We start from the raw sequence: 8555 nt of genomic DNA, 5'->3' as shown, positions 1-8555 counted from the left end.
AATATATGATGCTTCTAATAAAGTCACTGGAAACGCAAAGGCTATGATCAACAAGCAGAAGGAAAGCCTACCCTCTCCCATTTCTCTTCAGCAAAAACCTCAAAACTGTGCAACTAACTCATGTAACATAAGTACACGTTTATGATCCCTGTTGAAGTAGGGCTGCTGTGTGCAATGACAGCAGGATTTGGCCTTCAGCCTTTATGGTGTACCAACCACAACTGTGCAGATGACTGGATGGGAAATTATATCTGCTAGTGCATTAAAAAACCATACAGCCTTGCAGTAACTCCCATTAAAGATTCCCACTGACTTCATGAGAGAGAGAGAGCGCAGACTTTTTAACAAGTGCATGTTCTCCACCACTGAAGGTAAGTTTTTCAAAAATCTTTCTCTAATACCATTTTCCTCCATTTTGTAACTTGATTATAATGAGGTATTCAGAGCAGAGGCTTTGCACATGTCCTTTCAAGCTAAGGGGAGTATTTTACACTAGAAACAAAGATCTGGTTAATTTTTCTCTTTGTCAGTATAATACAATACTAAAAAAACCCAACTTGCTGGTTTCACATACTGCCCTGCCTTTGTACAGTGTTAATAAAATGACATCTAGCAATGACAAATTAATCATAATCTCACCGGAGATTTTAAAAGGATCAGCATCAGACAGAATGGGGTTTATGATAACTTAAGGTGCGCTCGGAGAAGACGCTTTCAGAGTTTTCCCAACGTTTATGCTAAAGACCTAATTATGTGATAGAACACGTAAAGCTTTCTGATCTTGCTGACTGAATACATTACACTCAAGGGAAAACTATGTTCATTTTAAAAACAATAATTTAAAAAAATCAAAAGAAATTAAATACAAACACATTTTAAAATAATATTCAAGTTGTGGACACAGTGGACAAAAGCTGCCGCTTCAAATTATGGCTGAGCTCCTCTATTTCTAATACATTCCCTTCTGTCTCGTTTCAGAGTGCCCTCGGTTAGTGTCTTCTGTGGAACGGTTTGCTCTGGAACACTAACAGCACCAAACAGCCAATTTTCAAAAGCATCTAACAGACTTGAGAGACTGGCATCTTCAAATGAGCTACAGATGTCTATCTGTCTTTTTGAGGAAAAATATTTGCTTCCAGAAACATTTGTTTTTCTTAGCTATACTCTTTCTCTATTGAAAAACATCTGCTATCCTATTGTCTATACTCTGGCTCTCTGCTATTTCATTTTTATCCATCATAAATGGATAAGCAGAGGGGAAGAATGTTTCACCTGTACTGTTAATTGTAGATGACCTCAAACATGTCTGTGAAGCCACAAACCAGTATTTAAGCTACATCTGTGGGATGGAGGACAATATGTCTGTGTTTGTTGATGACTACTGTTGGGTTGTGTGATCTTTCATTTGCTTCTCAATAAAAAGTGAAGTGAAACCTTCCCATAGGTTTCGCCAACAATAGATGGCAGCAAACAAAACTACTCTGCTAGGAAAAAAACAACAAACTCATCACAATCGTAACAAATGCAAAATAATCATAACCGTTCCTGGGTTTATATTACATAAATCAGGAGTCTGCCTAAAAGCTGCAAAAAAATCAAGATTAGTTCAATGGTTCTGCACCGTTCTAGAAACCATCTTATTTCTAGCACATCCTTTCCTCTTGTTGTCATTTTTCTCTTCTAGCTTTCATTTCAAAGACACCTCAGAGACAAGTGGGAGCGGATGTGAAGAGGGAGGAAGGAAGGAAATGGTTGTCCCACAGACAGTGCTAGCTCTTCTGTTCTTTCAGGATGCTCGCGCTGGGATTTCCCCATTCAGCTGTTGTTTTCAATGGTAAATGTAAAGACACAAGCCCAGCCCTTCGGAAGCGGATGACAGAGGAAGGATCTCTTCCCCGTTTAAGGATCAAGATTGTGCTTTCTAATTACAGATATGCATTTGGCTTGGAAAGTGTGAGATGTGCAAAGACTTCAAAGGTGACATAGTATGAAAGAGAGATGGAAAACAGACCTAATCCACAGACTAGAAAAATCAATGAAAAGGCTTCTAGTAATTTTAATGGGGCAAATTTCATCATGCTTTCATGTTTGGTTTGTGAATGATGTTATAGTACAATCTTAACTTGTATTTTTCCTAGAACGGTCATATATCCTTCATTTAACATGTAAATTACTTCTTGAACCTTGTATCAAATATTTAACTAGGTACAAAGTGAAACCCATTTGGGAAAGTGGAGCGGAGGGAGGTTTAGCTACACTAATGGATATTGCATTAATGCTTAGCATCAAGGAAGGCTGACTGCCATTAACAAGAAATCTCATTACAAACACGATTTCACGCCTCATAACATATCCCATAGACCTATTTACTGTCCATCTCTCTCTCTCGAACATACAAACACACAAAGATAACTATGGACAGAAAATCCAATACATTTCATATGCTTAACACCTTTTCTTCCCAACAAAAAAACCAACACAAAACAAAAAATCACCAAGAAGCAGAAAATGCACAGCTTGGACGATATAGAACAAAGTATTTCACAATGCCGCTTCTGTCCTGAGTGACTTAAGATGCTTTCCAGACTTCAACCTAATCAACAGCCTGCTCCGAGGACAACTAATGCACAAATGGTATTACAACAAGCTTTCAGATGAGCGGGACTGAAGGACACTGTAGTAACCCACCTGTTACTGGGGGTGTGTGTGTGGGGGAGAATGTTACATTTCCTGTGGTTTTTTTCTGCTGCTCTTCATTATATTATGATTCAAAACATGCAGGATCCAGATCCCTCTGCTGTGTGGTAGTTGGCAGAATGAACAGAGAATGCGGAAAAAGAGCGTTGACCTTCTCTTGGGGCTGTAAACGGCAGAGATGCATTATCCAGCCTTCCACATAATGCTGAAGAGATCAGTAGAAGGAATGTCCTGCATTGCAGAGAATGGGATTTACTTATTTACTGTATGCATAATGCTCTGGCACCTCTACTCCCCACTGATACAGCACGTATGGCTGTACAGCAGCCGCAACACTCAGAGAAATACGGACAGGAAGTAACACACTGGTCAAAATGTAGAGACGGGGCTTAAATAAATCAAGTTTTTCTAGGATGAATTGGAATTTAGCCAGGAACACGAGGTCAAAAAGCTCTCAGATACTTTCCTTTAGTCCTTGTATTCTTCAATGGATAAACGTGAACTCACAACTCAAGGAAGACTGCACTTTTTACCACATCCCCAAATGGCACAATTAGTCACTGGCTCAATAATCGCAAGGCAAAAATCAGTTCCCAAGCTATTGAACTGACTGTCCCAAATTTGTCTATCAGTGGTGTACCCAGGCTTCACCAGGTTAAGCAGGGTATTTGATCAAGTGAATGCTTTGATGCTGGGGAAGCAGCTTTCACCGATGAGACTCCAGGGGCTCCCTGTGCTCCTACCTTCTGGCCCAGTGAGGCACAGCCAGCGCTGGGGGGCAGGGGGCCTTCAACCATGCTCAGGGAGCAAATCTCAGCCCGCAGATGTGCCGTGGGCTCTTTAAAAGCCACGCAGAACAGAGAGAACCAGACTTGTGCAAGGCTCATTTGAAAGCCTCTCACGCAGTAAGCTATAGGATAGTCAATTTATCTACTGCTGGGAAGGTGAAAGGGTAAGGCTGGACTCTCTTGAACCTGTGGCTTGAACAAGTCCAGATGTTTTGAACCATGTTAATCCGTCCCTGCCACAACATATGAGGTGTTAAGGCTTTGACCTTAATTAATTAAAATGACCTCCTAATGCCAAGGTGGCTGTCTTTTTTTTTGTGTTGGAGCATCTCCATTTTCTAATGTGGCTTATTTTAAACCATGAATGATTTCTGATTGGGTATTTCAGAGAGGTTTTTTCCCTGTCTTTGTTTGCTTTAGAAAGGCAGTAAGAAACAAGATTGCCTCTCACTGCGCTGGGCAAAGCCGAGTAATGGAAGTTTTAATGAAAACACAGCAGCAGAGATGATGGGAAATGGAAAGACCAAAGTTAACCACACACAAAGGGTTCAGGCAAATTCGCTCTTGCAGCTGTAGCAGTGGAGATATTTGTAAGGACAAAGAAAAGCTACCATTGCTAGAGCTCCACGGCCATATCTGAGCAGTGAGACCGAGCAAACCCTCTGTGTGAGCAGGGAAGAGACCAGAGCCAAATGGGCTGGCTGGGGATGCCGAGCAAGGGGTGGGACATGTGGCTGCTTCCTCCTCTCCTCCTGCCCCGTCTTCTGCCCTCCCCTCCCCTTTGACTGCACGGAAACTCCAAGTTGGAGAACAAATGAAGCAGGAAGTAGGGAACACTACACCTCTGAAATTCAAGGCAAAGATCTGGGGTTAGACATTCAAATTCTTGTACCTAATCCTTTTCCCCTATTGAGACCTGTTTGTCAGTGTGCCATCCAACACGGACAGAAACCTGTGCCTGCCCTAAGTGTGCCCGTTCACACAGTGTCATCACCTCTGCAGGATAAAAGGAAAAAAAAAAAAAGAGAGTAAAACTGTAAGCCCAAAGAAGGATGAAAAACGCCTCTCCAAAGGAAAACAAACACCAAAATTGCTGTTCTGGTACATCACGTATAATCAGGTAGACAGATTTTTCCAGCTAAACAGCATAGCTTACAAACCACAAGAAGTTTGTAGAATTTAACCTATCTAGCCAATGCAAGCTCTCCAGTAAGTTGCTGCTGTGTCTCCTAGCTGTTCTAGCGACAAGCAGTCCAAGCAAAGGACAAAAAGCATTGTCTACCGAGACTACACTAACTTGAGGAGAATGTGAGACACCACATTGAACCCTCTGCATGTGCCTAAGATAAATACACACTAGGCCACCCATGGCTGTTCCATGCAACAAGCCTTGAACCAAGCTGAAAGACAGACAATTTAACGGCAACAAAAAGAAGTTGAATACCCCCCTCCTAACCACACTGAGCTTGCTTCCCCAGTTCTTAGCCTCGCTGAAGGCAGCTGACAAATGCCCATTAGCTTCTGCGGGTTTCCAGTTTTTCCTCCTGCTTTGGGCACCGCATTCGTAATGCTTTCAGCAGTGGTCTCACTGAACTCACAGATCATTGACTCACAGCTGAAGACTCAGCTTCGCTATTTTTTGCCGTTGGAGGCCAGTTATAAATGCTAGGTCAGGTGCAATTCTACTGAAATGTGATAATCTGGTCAGAGCGGGCAGCCTCAATTTCCATCCACTGAGGGTAATGGGCCTTACTTCAAAATAAATAAGTTAAAAAATAGCAAAACATTAATTTTGTTATAAATGTATGGAAGATGTGATTGGAAGCGCTGTGAGTTATAGATGTGCTTATGGGCAGACATCTAAAATTAGTGATGTTCTCATCTATAGGGTTTCAGATATTATTTGAGTGCTATTTCAAAGCTAACTTTCTGCAAGCTAGTTTATTAAATATTAGGACAAATCCTAAGCAGCTTTTTTAATGCTTATGTATTTCAACATCTCCAGGCCAGGGGATGAAAGCAACATCAGGCCTTTCATTTCTGTAAAGCACTTGCAGAGCCTCACACGAAAGACACTGTCAAACAAACTAACTTCAAGTCTTTCACTTTAGATAACTCTCTTTCATAAAAAAGAAATCATCATCCACTGACTTCAGAGGCAGCTTTAGTGAATGCAGGCTTCAGAATGTCATCTTTCAGCAATATTTTTAAGACAGAGGCAGGTCCTGAGGGACACTGAATACCTACAACCGACTTTGACAAGTTCTGCAGGTTCTCAGCTTCTCCTAGGATTTATCCCATAGACAACAATATCAGGAATGGCTTTTTCTCTAGGATGGCCTGAGCCTTGCCTTGAGTATGTGGACGTGTGAACTTTAACAACACATGTATTTTTCTTGAACGTAAAAAAAAAAATATTTAAACAGGGTCTTGCATACTGAGTCCCACAGACCTAGTTGCATTGCATGCTGTAACAGAACCCTCTTCTGATTTTGGACAGGTATGGGGAGGGAAGAAGAGATGGCCTTTCTTTTTTCCCATCACACCACCTCAGAGCAGTTTTACATCAGTACAAACTGAGGATTTCCCTTTTTCTTTTAATCTTCAAAGAGCAGCACATTGTGCTACGCTCTGAAACAAAACTAGAATTTCCGAAAGCCCCCAGCACACCACACACCGCAGCCCATCCAGGGCTTGTGCAGTGTTTGGTATGAAGCCAGTGGCCAGTAGATAGTCAATACAAAAAAGCTCAGTGTCAAAAGCAGCATGTGGAGGATTCAGCCAGCAGCTCTCGTTAGTGCCAATAGGGGCCTGGCTACTAAGCCTTCACGCCTCTTTAAAGATGTTTCCTCTGTCTTTAATAGACATTTGCACAAATCTACTCCAAAGCTGAGACCAAGCAGGCAACAGTTTTAGCTGGGGAAAAAAAGTCTTAGCAGTTACATAGCTGGCCCTTTTCCAGAATGGGGAGCATGTGGCCACCAGCTGTATTTAGAGGACAGCAGGCATAAGGAACGGATCAGGGGAAAAATCTGAGAAACAAGTAGACAGTGCTGAAAGTTGTCGTCAAAAGAATACCAGCCTCCTCTCTGATGTCCAAAACCTTTGCCCTCCTACATTCCCCATCCTTTTCCCTTCCCAGCTCTCAAGACAATTATTGGAAAATCGCCCATTCAGGAGAACAGAGATACCCTTTCTGGGCTAGGGAAGGGATCCAGCAGGGCTCTAGAGTAAAAAAACTGGGAAGTGTGGAAACTGGCAGCATGTGAGGTGAAGTGGAAATGTGAGGAAATTCTGGAAACTAAGGGAGGACCTTGTAGAGAGGCAGAAGGAAATATCTGCAGCGAGGCGGGCAGGATGCCTGTAAGTCCTCAAATATTACAGCAGTGGATTAGTAGAAAAAAGACAGATGGAAAGGAACCGAAACAGCCCTTCGCTCATTACAGGCTGGAAAGTTACGATTAAAAAAAAAAAAGAAAAAAGAAAAAAGAAAAAAAAGAAAATCACAAGTTTTTGTAAGGATGTTGTATTTTTTTCCATTTCACCTAGATTGGAGGCAATATTTTCCCTCAAAATTTGTAAATTATTGCAACTCATCAAAGACTAAAGAAGTAGAAGGCTTTTTATTTTCTAAGATGATAACACCATCTCTCTAAAAAATGCTAATAAAATGCTCTGCTGGAAAGAGCCTTATCTGATAGGGATGGTATTCATGGGCACCCACTGAAACTCACACTGCTTTTTAGATTAAATTGACAACAGAGCCCTTCCCAGCCCCAGATTAATGGAATGAAGAATCCATGCATGAAGCCACGTATAATAAAGCTTGGAGATTATGAAACGGGCTAGAAGACAGCATCAGAATTGCAACTGATCTCGATGAAGTGGGGAAATTGCCCCAATTAAAGCAGAACAAATTTAATAAAGACAAGTTGAAAGTGTTATACTGTGGAAAGTGTAGTAAACAAATGCACAAATAAAAATGGGAATTCCTGGGAAAGCAGCAGTGAATCACCCAGAAATTATAACGAAAGACAGACTAGATCACAGTCAGCCATGGGATGTTCTCGTAGAAAATATTCCGGGATATATTTTCTGATATGCTTTATATAAACCACAGGAGACAGTTACTCTGCTTTGCTTGTTACTGTATAAAACCCCTGCTGGAGTACTGTATTTTGGGGAAACTGTGGAATCATGAGGGGAATGACAGCAAAAATCAAAGACCTAGAAAATACTATCAAAGGAACTAGGAAAGACTATACTAGTGAGGAAAGAAGGACAATTCCTCTCATACAGAGAATAATCTTGTAAGAAGATCTTGTAAGATAATCTGTTCTTCCTGTCAGTCAGGGCGTGAAGGAAAAGTGGCTCGATTTGCAGTAAAGAAATTCCAAATAGTCTCTTAGGAAAACCTTCCGATTACGAGGGTGGTGAAGATCATGGATCCCCGTCACTGGACGTTTCAAGAGCCTGCAAGCTGCACATTGCCTGGTGTGCAGCTAGACCTGCAGCTAGACCTCGCCCAGCCTCACAGCAGGAGAAGTAGACTAAAATCACAGTTTTCAAACTCTGGTCTGTGGATCCACAAAGGTCTGCTGACTTTTCCAGGAGACATGAATGCCAGGGTTACACAGGCGCTGGCTCTTCTGCTGGCAAAAGTGATGGGAGTCACAGGTCGAAAAAGAATTGAAAGTCATGATTCTTTTTTTTTTAAGGTTCCTTTCAGGTATACATCTATGACTTTGGGATTACCAGTGTTTTGAAGGGCAAAAGTTATTCCCTTATAAATCAATAGCTGCAATCCCTTCCTGTAACAGCTTTGACCAATAGCTTCTTGGGGCTTGTTCTCTCCTACCATTTGCTAGACACCAGCAAAGCAGATCTCGTGGCAGCAGTGGGTGCCACGCTTTCTGTCGTGCTCAGCCATCCAGATTCACAAGCCCCCGAAGGAGCAGCAGGACACAAGAATGCACGGGCTGACGCAGCTCTGCTGGCAGATTTGCGCAGTGTGTGTTTGGAGGCAGCTGCACTCTGTCGCTAGAGCCTCTGGCTCGCATTTGCCTTTGA

The sequence above is a fragment of the Pygoscelis adeliae genome, unplaced genomic scaffold (assembly GCF_000699105.1).
Source record: "Pygoscelis adeliae isolate BGI_AS28 unplaced genomic scaffold, ASM69910v1 Scaffold38, whole genome shotgun sequence".
Lineage (NCBI taxonomy): Eukaryota > Metazoa > Chordata > Aves > Sphenisciformes > Spheniscidae > Pygoscelis > Pygoscelis adeliae.
This window is presented reverse-complemented; position numbering follows the sequence as displayed.